This window comes from Dasypus novemcinctus, chromosome 27 (genome assembly GCF_030445035.2).
Source record: "Dasypus novemcinctus isolate mDasNov1 chromosome 27, mDasNov1.1.hap2, whole genome shotgun sequence".
In the NCBI taxonomy this organism is placed as follows: domain Eukaryota; kingdom Metazoa; phylum Chordata; class Mammalia; order Cingulata; family Dasypodidae; genus Dasypus; species Dasypus novemcinctus.
Genome location: NC_080699.1, coordinates 29027630 through 29043036, shown reverse-complemented (window position 1 = coordinate 29043036; position 15407 = coordinate 29027630).

The window sequence follows — 15407 nt, the reverse complement described above, 5'->3', positions numbered from 1 at the left end:
TTTGTAGAAGTTTTATTTTAATGCACCCAGGCTGATCATGTGAATGGATGGTTCTAAGTTGCAAGAGCTGTGCTAGTTTTATAGCCTCTCAAAGGTGTGGCTTGTCACAAAACGGGGTGGTCATGATTCGACTGACTGACCTACCAACCTCCGATACCATGTGCGGGTAGATTGGGAGAAAACAGCTTTTACTGGATTTCCTTTTTCAAAAGTTCATCCCTTTACCCTATCAGTTTAAAAAGGAAAGGAATAACTGCCAAAAAAAGGTTTCTCCTTAAAAAAAAAAAACACTAAAAAAGTGGAAAAACAAAAACAAAACAAAAGGCCCGAGAAACTGATTAACACACCTCACAGCTTTTGGGTTTTTGCCTTGAAATGGAAGTATTTGCTTCCCCTTCTGTTTTATTAGGCAAACAGTAAGGTTTTGGTTCTGAATTGGGTGTGTGTGTGTTGGGATTTTTTTTTCTTTTCTACTCAAAGTAACACGCTGTCAGGGAATACACCTTTTGTTTAAAATAATCTTGATATCCAAAACAGACTGATGATCGGTATGTCTTGGAGACCAGTTAAACGATGTTCCATTGAAAGCAATAGACAGAGTGACAAAAATCTAATTTCAACATATTAGGTCATATACCTTCTAATTCTGCTTATGTTTATCTAGTGTCCCTTCTCAAGCCAACAGTTTTCCCTTCAAGATACCTGCAATCCTAACAGAGTAGTAAGATAGATATGCCAGGAGTTATGATAACCATGACCCAACAAGGAAGGAAGGCAAGCACCAAGAATTGCTTCTGTCTTCACAGTCCTTCTCATGGGTCTCCTTCTAGTGTCCCCACCCCTGTGGTTTATTCTCTGCCAGGTGCCATGTAAACTCTTCCAGCTCTCTTAATAGCCTGTTATCACTGATTCTGGTTGCCAAAAAACACTGCCTACCAGGTTTGTCTTCCCAAATCAAAGACAGGCATGATGCCCCAGCTCATGATGGATATTAGTTGCCTGCAAAGTTGATATTACCCTGGCTATCGGTGGCCCCCACAATCTGGTTGCAAGCCACCTCACCAGTGTTCTTCCCATTCACTCTTCCATGCAGACCCTCAAATCCAGGCAAATTGACATACCCACTGTCACCTGCAACACTGCAAACCTTCCCACTTACCTAAGAGAACCCACTAATGGTACCTGCATGTGTTATCTGACATATGCTGGATTGAGAGCTTCTCTACCTTAACGTCGTATCTCATGATTTGTTGCAATACCTTAAGAGTAGGAGTAGAGTAGGAGCTGTGTACTATTTGTTTCCATATCTTTAGTACTCAGCCCAGTCCCTGTATACAGTGGGTTCCCAAAAATATTTACATCTAAAACCCAGCTAACTTTGACTTGGGCTTCAGTGAAAGTCTTATTTACAATGGTCCATACCTAGGTCCATGCAAGATACACCTGAATGTTTGAGTCATATCAGGAGCTCTTTGAGTGAAAAAATAGTCAAGAGTTAAGACACCTATGCACCCCTCTCTGTTGCTCTCTGATAAAATAATTTCCCTGGTCCTTTCAAAGGCAATGTTACATGATCACACAATATCACATTATGTTTATTCCTTAGATTGAGATGTTTTGGCCTTCCACAAAAGGGACCAAGCTAGGAATCACAGGAACTTCTTGGCAGTAGAATTATCTACAACAGCTTTAACCAACTGGGTGTGAAAAGCCTTCTGACAACTCTGCTAGACTCTTCAGACTAATTAACAGTTTTTCAACACAGACCTTGACTCAGAGGCTCCTCTTGATTATAAGGTTTATTTCTCCTATTTTTGCCTCTTAATCTGTCATGCTGTTTGGGCCAATTGGTTACCTTTTGCTGACTTGAGAATGCATATAAATTTCCAAATGCTTCTCTCATTCTCTCCTTTGAGTCCCCTCCCTTACCCCTCACCAATACAATTATTACCTCCATTCAGTTCTGTTCAGGAAAATGATAGTTATGAATTAAGTGTTACTCTGAGAACAACAGAGTGCTGCTGGCAGAGTGCATGGGCCTCCATCAAACACCTCTTAGCAAGAGCCCTCCACAACAATTGCATATAGATAATGCATTGCTTCTTTAAAACCAGAGAAAACTTTAGCCATCAATCAGTATTTTTGCCTATAATTGATTCCCAATTTGGCAAAATTAAGGAATCGCTACCATGCCAAGTTTCCGAAATACAAAATAGTTGAATGACCCAGGGCAGAGGACTTGCTCAGAACTGATACCTACCCAGTGGGAGGCAGGTGTGTACATGGGCGACCTCATCAATTTTCAAGATCTCAGGTTTAGTGTTTCAGATTTAGATTACTTTAGATTTATATTTCAGGATCTTCTTATTTTAGAGGCCCCTCTTTTACATATTTCCCAAGTCATTAGAGACAAACACCTCAGGTGCATGAAATGAAAGCAACACCCATATAATGAGTGAGGCTTTAGACTCAGCCCTCCCCCGCCACCCACTAATTTCGGTGACTCAGCGTAAGTACTTTCCAAATTAGGAGCTTCCAGAATCTGCTAAGATGCCATCCATGCTGCCCCCCTGCATCCCAGCTGACTGTGTAAAGCTCAAACCCTTAGCCAGACATCTAAGCCCTCTACCCGGTGGCTGGGACTTGGACCTCCCACCTCACGTCCCATCACTCTCTTTATGACCCCATTAGCCCTCTATGTTCCCTGACCCTTATACTTGTTTCAGTCATTTTTGACAGTTCCTATGAAGCAAACAAGCAATTATGGATCACTGACCAGGTATCAGGTGCCCACAGCAGACATTTTTGCACCTTATCCATTTATGCCTCACGACCATGCCATGAGGCTTTTTTTTTTAGATAAAAAATGAGATTCAGGAACTTGTGACAAATGTAAGTGTTGGGGGAAGCGGATGTGATTGAGCTCCCACCTACCACAAGGAAGTTCCCTGGTTTAGTTCCCATTGCCTCCTAAAGAAGACGGTGAGCTGGCACGACAATCAGGCGTGGCAAGCTGATGCAACAAGATAGCACAACATGAGACACAAGAAGAAAAACACAATGAGAGACAACAAAGCAGGGGACAGAGGTGGCTCAAGTGATTGGGTGCCCCCCTCCCACATCAGAGGTCCTAGGTTTGGATGCTGGTGCCTCCTGAAGAAACAAGGAAGATGAACAGACACAGCAAGTGTAAACAATGAGGGGGTGGGGAGAAATAATAAAAATTAAAAAGAAAAATAAATCTTGAAAAAAAAGAGTTAAGTGTTGGATTATCTGTAAATCTAAAATTCAAGTCTCTCCAGTAGTGTCCCCCTGCTCCTGGGGTAGCTTCCCTGCTCTCGTTCATCTCTACAAACTCTACTCGAACTCAAGACCCAGAACTAACTCTGCCCCCTCCTAAAGACTTCCCCAGCTCTAGACATCACCTCCTTGGAATTCTTAGCACATACTGGCATGTCCTGGACAGAATGACTTGAATCATTTATATATTATTTGTATTTCTCACGTGTGTCTGTCTTATTTCTCTGCCAAGACTGAAAGCCCTTAGAGCAGGAGTCAGGAATTGCTGGTGGTATCAACTGAACGCGGTGCGCAGAGCGGGTGCTGAACAATGATCCACTAAGTTAGGAAACATGACACAGCTAGAGTGTCTAGTGCCATTCCAGCTGCCGTCTGTCTCCTGAAATTGAACTGATTCAAGAAAACTTCTAGTGAGCTCCAGAGAAAGCAGACACTTGCCTAACAAACCAGTGTGTCTTTAGGAGAGGATAAAGGGAAAGAGTCAAGGCTCAGAGGTATCTTGGAGCTTTGTATTACTCTTTGAGGGTGATTATAGAGAATAAAAAGTAAGACGAGATCTACGGCTGTAATCAAATGCTAAATGGAAATCTGGGCAGGAGCAACGTGGCCGTAAGATTGATCGATTCCTCTCAGGAAACTGCCCATGACTGTCTCTGAGAGCATCAATCTCACATGCCCTCAAGTGTATATGCAGTCCTTAATTGGTACAGGAGACCACTGGAGATGCAAAATGGTGTTCATTAGCATCTGCTCAAAAAGGATCTACAACTTAATTGGCAAGAGAGGACAAATACCTACTGAGAAGAACAGAAACACCAAGAAATATGTGCTGGCTACTGAATGAAGGACTCTGAGGGTGGGTGGAGCTCAGGGGAGAGAGACACCCTGGGGAGTGTGTTATGCCAGGGATTTCTTCATGGAGAAGATGGAACTAGGGCTGCACCTTACAGTAAGGGCAGTATTTAGAAAGAGAATTGGTAAAGGAAAAACAATTCCAAGCAAATGAGCTTTGAGCAAGAGGTGGAGACTCAAATTCCTAGGGAAGAACTGATGGACTATAATTAAGAGTACAATTATAAAAATGTTCTTTCATGCATTATAACAAGTATCATACTAATGACAGGTGTTAATAGTAAGGTGGTATATGGGAACTCAGTATTTTATACAAGATTCTTCTGTAAACCTACAACTTCTGCAATTTAAAAAAATGAACAAAATTCCTAGGGAAGGCCGAGTAAACATAAGAAATGATCAGGTATATGACATCTGATGCGAAGCTGCTTATATTACGATCCAGTATAGCATCTAATTACTTTGCCTCTTAAAACATTGCACTGAGGCAAAACAAAAATAGCCAAACCAAACAAATTTGAGGACTACTAGTTTGTGACACCCGAGAGCTAGGCATCAAGGGAAATGTGTCCAATTTAGTGCTAGGGATTGTGGAGGAAAGAAGTCAAATTTAAGACATGGCCCTTGCCCTCAAAAAGCTAAATGTTGGGAGCAGATGTGGCTCAAGCAGTTGAGTGCCTGCATCTCACATGGGATATCCCAGTCTTGGTTCCTGGTGCCTCCTAAAGGAAAAACAAACAGACAACGAGCAGACAAGGAGGAAAAACAATCAGCAAGAAAACGAGCAAAAACAACAATCAAACAGATGAGAGAGCCATCTCAGGGGAGGGGAGAAATAAACTATGAAAAAAAAAAAGAACCCACTTGCTAAAAAAAGCTAAATGCTTACTTTGAAAGACAGGCTAACTCCTATGGAAATATTTAAATATACTTTTAAATAATTAATCAGGGCTAAATTATATTCTTCTGATTGTAGGATACAAATGCACTTTAGCAACCAAAAGGATGAATGTGGACACAGGTGTTCAGCAGAGGTAAGAGGTAATGACACGGATTTCCTTGAGGCGGCCCCTCAAAATGCAAATTCAACTTTAATTTAGCCTGGGTTTGCCCAGATACCTACTTTCACAACTGAGCTTCTCGGACACCGAGAATCTCTTGCCAATGTATCAGAAGTGTTCGGTTCTAACCTGAAGCCTTGAAGGGGGCGACAATTTCAAGACCAAGCAAGAGTCATCTGACTTGGCAGCTTGGAACGTGGGAGAAGCTGGTGATGCCATCTCCTGACGGGTTCCATTTATGCTGAGATCCACTAAGTGAGAGACACCCGGCCAATTTGCAGGATATTAAAAGTAATAGAGACAGTCACACTGTGAGGGGAGGTGCAACTCACAGAAGTGAGTCAGTGCATTATTCATGAGCCTCCTCTACTTGTCTCTGGTTATGGAACGCACATAACCCGCCTGCGGCGCAAGCAGCTGTTTTGCGCTGCCATTTAAAGGTTTGTCTGAAATCATATGTGTCTTATTTTAACAACCCCCAAAATGTTACAGCACGCTGAATTCAGCTCTCGAGCTTGCTGAAAACGCCCTCCCACACAGCTCTCTCCATTACCCCTGTCGTCTATAGAATTCCACAGCCCGGCCAACATCTCCATGACAAGTCAAGCTGGTAAGAAGATGGCACGTAGAGCTCCTTGGCCCTGGGATCACAGTGTCTCCCTGGTGGTAAGTTAACTTTGTCAGTCGCCTCCAGTGACCTCTGAAAACTAATAATCTTTTTCAAGGACAGGGGAGTGCAGAACCAGCCAAAGAAGCAAAATGAATGAACTGCTGTGGAATTGGTTGGCTGGCGACATGGTGTTAAACCAGCCCGGTAGGAGAAGAGGCCATGAGTACAGTGTCGAGTAAGGCTTCCCACACGTACATGACTTGAGCGAATGAATGAATGAAGTCACAGTTCTCTATAAACTAGGTGCCAGACTGAAATGGTGAAAAAGACATCCAGAAGAAAAGCTACCATCATGGATGATTAATATGTGCCAACCACTCCTCCAAGCACTTTTTCTACGTATCACATTTCACTCTCACAAGCCTCTACTCACAAGCATACTATTTTTAACCTCATTGTACAGAAAAATAGAGAAGTTAATTAGCTTGCTTGGCTTGAGTTTATAAGAGGCAAAGGCAGATTTGAACCCAGGCTGCCTAACTCTTTAACTCAAGCTTTTAATTCTATGTTCAACAGCCAGATTTGCATAACATTTAGGACACATAGAAAGGAAACGACCTATTGATTCATGGCCCCACCCTCAAGACACCTTGTCGCCTAGTAGGGGAGAAAGATTGGCCACTGACTGTGCCCATGATTGTGACACAACGTAAGGCACTATGAGAGAAGACAGCCCAGGTTCCGTGGGAGGGTGGAGAACGGTCTTAGTTTCCTGGCTGCTAAAACAGATATAATGGGTAGGCTTAAACAATAGGAATTTGTGGTTCACGGTTTTGAGGTCAGAAGAAGTCCAAAACCGAGGTATCAGCAAGGCACCACTTTCTCCCAGGAAACTGTGGCATTCTGGGGTCAGCTGCCGGCGATCCTTGGTCCTTGGCTTTTTGGCCACATGGAATGCACACGGTGATGTTCTTTCCTTTCTCCTCTGGGCTCCATTGCCTTGTGACTGCTTCCTGCAGCTTCTTGCTGTGTAAGAATTTCATTCTGTCTGTAAAGGACTCCTGAATTCTGCATGAAAGCCCAGCCTGACTGAGGCGGGTCACACCTTAACTGAGGTAACATCTTCAGGAGGTCCTGTTTACAACGGGTCCACACCCACCACTGGAGCGCAGAGCAAGACCAAGAAAGGTCCTAACTGGTCCACGACTCCGTCCACCACAAGGGGTGAGACGAAGCTTCCTGGAGGATGTAGTGCTTGACTGAATTGTGAAGATACGTGGAAATTCAGACTAGAAAGAAAGGTATGGGAGACAGATGGCAAAAATGCCCACAATTTTTCACCCCACCTCATATCCTTGCTCCTTGCAATTTCTTCCCTCTAAAGGTAGAGTCTGTTTTCCAGCCCTGAATCTTTTAACTTGCTTTGACCAACAGAATGTGGTGGAAATGATGTGCCAGTTCCAGGAATAGGCCTCTCAAGGTCTTGAGTGCTTCTATTCTCTCATTTAAACCTGCCTCCTATATGTGAGAAGCCCAGGCTAGCCTGCTGGATGAGGTTCGACCACATGGACCAGTCACCCTTGCCACCCCAGCCAAAATCCAACCATCATCAGACACAGGAGTGAACCCAGACTGGACCAGCCAGCTCCCGGCTGACTGCAAGACCTGAGTGAGCTCAGCCAAAATCAACCTAGACTGGCCCAGATTAGAACTATCCAGCTGACCTCCAGACTCAGGAGCAAAATAAATACTCATTGCTGAATGTTACTGAGGTTCTGTATTGTTTTATTTTTTATGCAGCATTATTATTGTAATAGAGGTAGGCAGGTCCTCTTTTGCAAGATTAAAATCAGGGTGGTACAAGCTCACTATACTGAAATCTTACTACACTTTGCTTGCTTTATTAAAGAATTTAGGATTCCTTGATTGGTCCAGGATAAGGTTTCTCAGCCTTGGTACTACTGACATTTTGGGCTGGATAATTTACTTGGGAGGGAGGCAGTCCTGTGCATTCCAGGGTGTTCAGCAGCATCCGGGCTTCTACCCACTAAATGTCAGGTAGCAACCCCAGTTGCCAAACAATCGAAAAAATGCCTCCAGACATTGCCAAACATCTTCCAAGGGGAAAAACTGCCCCCCAGCTGAGAACCCCTGGCCTCCAATGTGAAGAAATTTAGCTATAAAATACCCCAAACCCTGCTGCCCCTAAAACTGCAGGCAATCTTTTTCCATACGATAGATTCAGTGGTGGGCCCAGATCAGGCACTGTGTGAACACAAGTGTCTGCTGTGGGAATGTTTGGTTTTGGAGTGGCCAGAGCCAGGAGGGCTCAACTGGGAGGCTTCTGTGAACGGCTCCAGTTTATGTTAAAGCTTACTCTGGGCAGGGCAGATGCTGGCTCAGCAGGCTGTGTGCTGCTGATAGCAATGAATTCCAAGGGAAAAGAGAAAATTACAAACCAGGACAAGAAACAGGAATTAGAGGCCACCGAGTAGATCTGACTGCTTGGGTCCACAGATTTCTTCTCCTTTCCCTCTGACTTAAACATGTTCTCCTTCATTGTCTCTCGTTTTTAGACTGCTGTGAAGAAGAATGATTCATTGCCACATTCTCATCCATACCTGTGTTTTCTACATGCGGGTTCTAATCCAGCTCTATTTTAACAGATTGTTTCTTAATTTGTAGCTAAAAAGAGCTAGTTAGTATTTCTCCTTTTCCAAAGCTACAGTTTAAATCAACATCCGTAATCAGGACTGTACTTCCCAGAAGCTAAATTCTGCCTCATGAGAGAGTGCCAGAACACAGGATTTGGAAGAACTTGGCTTTTCTCAACATTAAACAACTTAATCAGCCCATCCATTGGTTCCAAAAGCCAGGGAAGGCAGAGGAGGGAGAGGGCTAAGCAATCGCTGACCTTCTAACACACCCACGAACCCTGCCTTTTCCTTGATAAACATATTTGAGGTTTGTCTCCTTTGTGACCTTAAGCAAATTGCTTAACTTCTCCAGGCTTCAATTTTCCTCTGTTTTTCCTGCTTTACAAGAAAAACCGATAGCTTCAACCCCAAAGGATATGTTTCACATACCCATGAAAAATAAAGTGAATTCCCATTAAGAAAAGGAAGGGCAAATCAAAGTCAAACCTAGCTTGACTCTCTTTTCTTTCTCTCCCCCCTCCGACCCCCATTGTCAGCTCTCTGTGTCCATTTGCTGTGTGTTCTTCTTTGACTGCTTCTATCCGTAGCAGCGGCACCGGGAATCTGTATTTCTTTTTTTTGTTGTGTCATCTTGTGTCAGCTCTCCGTGTGTGCGGCGCCATTCCTGGGCAGGCTGCACTTTCTTTCGCACTGGGCAGCTCTCCTTACGGCGCTCATTCCTTGCGCGTGGGGCTCCCCTACGCAGGGGACACCCCTGCATGGCACAGCACTCCTTGCGTGCATCAGCACTGCGCATGGGCCTAGTTTGACTCTTAAATGCTCAGCTTCCCGCATGCAAGCCTGTGTTCCTAATGTATTTTGCTTTCAGGGGAAATGTGCTCAGTCAGGCATTTGGGGAGTGCTTCAGAAAAAGGTGAAGTCATAGATTCTCAGTGTCTCAACGCTGGAAGCAACCAGACTTTATGAAAATGAACTATTAACTCACTCTCTCTGTAATTTTATGATCATTTTTCCTGCTGGGCTTTGTGATGATGATTCTGCTTTGTGGACACCTATTAGGGTGGGCAAAAAAGAAGAGAGTTTTAAGATTTGGGTGAGATTCCTCCTCAGATTGTTTTGGGAGTTCACATCAAATCTAAATGTTAGATATGACAAAGGAACCATAGATTTCAACAAGCATGCATCTTCTAGCAGAAGAAAGGCAAAGATCAACTCTCTCAGCCAATGGCAGAGGATGCTGCAGAATGCAGTCAGAGGCAGCCAAGCGTTCTTTTGCAAGGCTAAGGATGGCAACCCCAATGTGCACACCAACCCTAAAGCTCCATGTAGGATCAGCAGGTCATACTTGAGAGCACGTGGCCCTGCCAGGACCCCATCCCTAGTAAATGACTATAGATGTTAAAAATGGAAAGAAGATGTAAAGCGTAGGACCTTGCCCCTGCAATGCTCACAATCAACAGCTTGCTTCTCAGGGACCTGAAGAGATATTTGCACACCCATGTTCATAGCAGCATTATTCACAATTGCCAAAAGATGGAAGCCACCCAAGTGTCCACCAACCAATGAATGGATAGATTAAAAGTGGTGCATACCTACAATGAAATATTCTTCAGCTGTAAAAAGGAATGAAGTCCTGATACATGGGACAACATGGGTGAACCTTGAAGACATCATGTTGAGTTAAATAAGCCAGACACAAAGGGATAAATATTGTATGATCTCCCTGATTTGAAACAATTAGAATAAGCAAACTGGGAAGTGGATGTGGCTCAAGAGACAGAGCTTCCACCAACCACACGGAAGGGCCTGGGTTCAATCCCTGGGGCCTCCTGGTAAAAAAAGAAGAGAAGCATGCTTGCATGGCAAGCCAGCACCCACGCGAGTGCCCATGTTGTGAGCCAGTGCACGCACAAGTGAGTCATGCAGCAAGATGATGATGCATCAGAAGAGAAAAGGGAAGAGTCAAGGTGAAGGGCATCAGAAACCAGGAACTGAGGTGGCGCAATTGAGAGTGAACCTCTCTCCCCATCATAGGTCTCTAGGATCAAATCCCAGTGAATCCTAGAAGAGAGAAAATCCTAGAGGAGAGAAGACATTACAGACAGCAAAAACAGCAGGGTAGGAGAAGGAGTGGGGGGGAGGAAATAAATAAGTAAATCTTAAAAAAAAAAAAAAAGAATAAGCAAACTCATAGAATCAGAATCTAGAACATAGGTTACCAGGGGATAATGTGGGTATAGAGAATTGGATATTGAAGATTAAAATGTACAGTCTTCCTATTTTGAATGATGGAAATGTTTTGGTAATAGATGGTGTCACAACATTGTGAAAGTAATTAACAGTGCTGAAATACATATCTGAATGTGATTAAAAAGGGATATGTTAGATTGTATATATGGTAACAGAATAAAAATTTTTTTTAAATATGTGAAACTACACAATGAAACAGTGAGACCTAAATTGTACCATGGACAATAGTTAATAGTACAATTATTAAAATGTGCTTTCATCAGTTGTAACAAATGTTCCACATCAATGAAAGGGGTTAATAATATTTTAATATTATTTAGTATTTAGTATTTATTAATGTTATGAATACTAAATTTTTTACATTTTTTTCATTTATTGAAATATATCACTTATACATAAACAATAAAGGTATAATGGTTGTGAAATACTAAATATTAATATTTAGTATTTTGTGTATGATTGTTCTGTAAACTCACAATTTCGCTAATAAAGAAAAAAAATAGAAAAAAAGAAGAAAAAATCTGCTTCTCACAGTAGCAAACCTAACAAACACTCTGCGAAAAGAAACAACAATTTCCAGGTACATTGTGCCTTGCAGAATTCATAGCACTTTTTCATAAATTATCTTACTTTATCCTCAAGCACTGTAATGTAGGTAAAGGAGAGATCTTAACCCATATGTGAGCAATGAAGAAAAAGGAAGTTAAAGGCTTTGACTTTAACGAGCAGAGGAAACAGGACTGGAACCAAGGTTTTCTGACTCCAAATCTGGAGCTCTTCCCCTTTGCTTGTCCAAACAGATCTGGAACGTTGGAAAGCATGGCCTCCAGGTGACGTTCCACTGACGGGAGCCACCTTCTCCTCCCCTCACTTTGACTCTCCTTTTTTTTTTAATCTTTTTTTTCAGTTTCTCCTGACCTGCCCCAGTTGTCTGCTCTCTGTGTCCATTTGCTGCGTGTTCTTCTTTGTCCGCTTCTGTTGTTGTCAGAGGCACGGAAATCTGTGTTTCTTTTTGTTGCATCATCTTGTTGTGTCAGCTCTCCGTGTGTGCCGCACCCTTCCTGGGCAGGCTTGAACTTTCTTTCGCACTGGGTGGCTCTTCTTACGGGGCACACTCCTTGCACGTGGGGCTCCCCTAGCAGGGGACCCGGCGTGGCAGGGCACCCCTTGCGTGCATCAGCACTGCACGTGGGCCAGCTCCACACAGGTCAAGAAGGCCCAGAGTTTGAACCGCGGACCTCCCATGTGGTAGACAGACGCCCTATCCCCTGGGCCAAGTTCGCTTCCCCTCTTTGGCTCTTGAACCAGCCTTAAGGAACCTGGCTTCGACTGCAGCTGTGTTCTTAGACACATGACCCAGACGGGTAAAGCAGTAGAGATGAACACACAGTAAGTAATGCAATAACAGCTCACAAATCCTGACGGATTAAGAGGCTCCCTATGTGGTTATGGGGTTGAGCTCTGTCGGGGACGTGAGCGGAGCTGGGATCCAGCCTGCGGCTCCACTCACCAAGCCCTGCCTCTGGGCCCGGGCTCTGTTTTCACAGGGCACCGCACCTTGTTGTAATAATCCCCGCACCTCCAGCCTTGGCCTAGGGTAGCCTCTGCCCAGAGGGGGCGCCTTCTCCTAATTCCGAGAGGCGCCCCCTGTGGGCGAGGGGCAGCTGGCGTTGTACTTACATAGCATTTACCCAAACCCTACGCGACAAGTAACATTATCATCACCGTTTGACGGGCGAGGTCACCGAAGAGTAAAGAGGTGAATTGGTTTGACCAGGGCCTCCTCTCCTGCCGAACCCCAAGATCCCGATGGCAACCGCTAGATGGCTGGATGCTGCTGCTTTCCCAAGGGTTTACCTCTCATCTTTGGTAGGTCAAGGTCAGGTGCAATTGGGAGTGCGTCTGAGAAATTTAACGCAGGGAAACAACCTCAAGATAGTCATTAAAAGGAAAAAAAAAAACCCAAAAACCTATTTAAATGCCTTCTGCTTGCAGATCTGCGCCAAGATCCTCAGGCGAGAATCTTTCATAGGTGATAGGAGTTCACACGGTATCACCTTATTTCCCCCAGAGAACTAGGAAAGCAAAACTAGTGCAGTTTTAAAATGAAATTAAGGGGCTCTGGCTTGAAAATGTATTATTTTAAAGCACAAGAGGAACTGAAGAGACAGAACAAAGCCTAGCTTCTCCACTCTAAAGAGTGAACGGGTCAGGAATGCCCAGCCCTCCCCCCAGCCCCTCGAATCATCTCCTTCCTCCCCATCCCCAGAATCAAAATGTTCTTCCTCCTCCTCTGCTGGCACAGAAACAGCTTGGGTCACGTGACTGCCACTTCACAATCTGCTTATGGAGCTGTTTGTAATTCTTACTTCAAGGCAATAGTGACAGCTCGTTTAGAATCCATCAAACATTTATTAATAGAGAGGGAACCAAGCAAGGGGCTAAGGCTGATTGAAATTCTCTGGTTTCCTGGCAAGGGCAAGAGCCAAGTGGGAAATAACTCATAGCTGGGGGGGTTGGGGAGGGCGATATCATGTCGGGGAAGAAGTCCATGCTTTAGGGATCTAATAGACAGAGGTTCAGAGGTTCAAAGCCTGGCTCTGCTGTCTCCAATTGTGACCTGAAGTAGGTAATGAAACCCGTCTGAGTCTCGATTTCTTTTAAGAGGTCGTTGTGAGGCTTGAAGATAAGGAAAGTAAAAACCCCAATCCCTAGGAAGGGCTGGACAGCTAGTAAACTAGAAATGACCGCGTTGTAAAGAACAGGAAGTGGAGTAACGCAAAATAATTTATGATTTAAGGTTGACTCCTAAAGATATGGGATTATTTATCCTGGAAGTTACTTTCAAGCAGAAGATTTTCATACAGAAGGGAGAAACAAGGAGGAAACAGAGGACATCAGAGTTGAAGAGAGCTGAAAGAGAGGGTTAAGTTTTGTGTTTTGCTTTGTTTTGTTTTATAGGAAGCGTAACTAAGGGAATGTCTTGCAGGATCTTCTCCAGTGTCCTTCTAGAGTGACCTCATCTTTATCTTGCAGGAGTTCTGCTGGTATATATACACCAAGCCCTTATTAAATAGTGTTTGAAGAAATGAATGAATTAACAGAAAGTTAATTACTCAGTGGACCTAATGATCCCATAAGAACCTTGGATTTCATGAAAAGGGGAGAATCAGATGCTAATAACCAATTTCCTCCCTTCGTGTCCTAGTTTCTTAGCTCCTACATGCATTAGGATTCTTCCTGGCCAAAGCATTTAGGGAGAAAAAAAAAGAAAGAAAGAAAAGCAGGCACGTCCAGATGAATCTGACATGGTTGACAATCCCCAGAAGTGAAAAAGCTCAAAGATAGATGATGAGCCAGTGGATTCTCATCCAACTTTTTTCCATTTGAATTGTTTACAGCCAAAAAAGATTAAACTGACTACAGTCTCATTCTAGCCTCTCGGCTCCTCACCCTGCCAGCTGAAGTGGCTGACTGAGGCCAGGGCTGGCCGCACTGGCCAGCGGTGTGACTGGAACTCGCTCCCTCACTTCATTTCTTCTTTCTTTTCTCTAGTCCCTTCCTCCTTTTTCCTCCTTTTCCTCCCTCTTTGCTCACCCCTTCATTTCTCTTTCCCTCTCTTCTCTTGTTGCATGTCGGGAAGATTATTTGACACTGAGGTTAACTCAGGGCTAAAGAGTTCGCTGCTTTTTGGCTATAATAAAGTTACTTCATTCCCCCGGGTCCCCGATGACTCAGACCAAGGTCCACATTCAGCGTCTTACAGGATCATCCTTACATGAAAGAGCTTTAAATCCTCTTTTGGGGGGAGTTTCCCCCCAAAACAAAATTTATACTAAATCATCTTGTTCCACCCCCACCCTTACCCCAGATGACTCCATTGTCTCTTCCAAGACCTTTACAATGGACTTAGCATTCCAGAACACGCACCACAGCTTCAGTTTAGAATGATTCCAGAAGCGCCTGCTTCAAAGACCATCTGTGAAATTGTGATCCGTCTTTGAGTTGTGGCTACTAGAGTCTCTTCCGAAACTTGCCAGGTAGAATGTAATGTTTCAGATGTTCCAACTCTCCAATGGCTTCTCGTTTCCCATGGAGAAAGTCCAAATGCCCTGCCTATCACTCAGCACCCTCTACCACCAGCCCCAATTGACCTCTCCAGAAGAGTCTTCCTCTTTTTCCTCCACACTCCCTACGGCTTTCTGCCTCCATGCCTTACCGTCCCTCAGCCGCCCTTCCCTCCACCCATCTCGACCTACCAAACTGGAGCACCCTTTTCCCAAGCCCTATGTAAATGCTCCTCCCCAGGAAGCCAGTCCCAAGGACCCTACAAGAAGTGATTACACTTCTCCAGGTAGAGCTCTCGTATGCTACGTATCTTCCACCGCCCCACGGTCCAGATAGCAGCTACCAGACTGGGAGTGCCCTTTGTGGGTTCTAAGGAACCCACACAAATTATCCTCACAGCAATCCCATTTTATAGACGATATTACAAAGATTCTGCCCGAAGTCACGAAGCCGGTAAATGATGGAATTGGGAGCCGAAACCAGGTTATTTGACTCCAAATCTTGTTTCATAAAATCGAGCTACCACATTCATGCATTCAAAAACATTTGTGTTGCTAGAGCAGTGTTTTAGTCTGCCAGGCTGCCAAAATGCAAACAGAAATGAGTTGG